General features: G+C 47.8%; 1 protein-coding gene across 1 annotated transcript in view; it reads right to left on the bottom strand.

The window, feature by feature from the left end:
* The window catches only part of LOC119586104 (synapse-associated protein 1-like), a gene marked incomplete at its 5' end in the record, with an annotated part of 123898 nt that overhangs the window by 23439 nt on the left and 100020 nt on the right, over positions 1-439 (bottom strand).

Below are 439 nucleotides of genomic sequence, written 5' to 3'. Positions count from 1 at the left end.
AAAAGACATGTATAATGGATCAACTGCAAAATAAAAACGCCGGATCCGAGCAACATGCGATAGCCCCCCCCCCCCAGCTCACATAATAAAAAAATTACAGCGCAGTTGAGCCGCCATCGTCCGAGTCTTAAGCAGAACCCGTTAGCAAGTCCCTCCCTTCAGAGACTAGGCCTAACGACAAAGACACAAAAAAAGAGAAAATAAACAATGGTTCTCCCTCTATTTGCCCATTTACTCGACTCTCCTTCTCCAAGAAACGGCAGGCTTTGAAAAATGTTCTCTTTAATTAAGCCCGGTCGTGACACAGAATCGATATGGCCATTAACATCTGCCGTGCCCCTGGGGGCAGGGGGGTACGGAAGAGGAAGGGGTAAGGGGGAAGGATAATGAGGTCCTTTCGACTTACTGGCGACAAGATGGTGTTGGGGCGTGTTAAAAA

The sequence above is a fragment of the Penaeus monodon genome, chromosome 21, assembly GCF_015228065.2.
Source record: "Penaeus monodon isolate SGIC_2016 chromosome 21, NSTDA_Pmon_1, whole genome shotgun sequence".
In the NCBI taxonomy this organism is placed as follows: domain Eukaryota; kingdom Metazoa; phylum Arthropoda; class Malacostraca; order Decapoda; family Penaeidae; genus Penaeus; species Penaeus monodon.
Note: the sequence above shows the minus strand (reverse complement) of the source record. Positions and strands in the feature narration are given on the sequence as shown.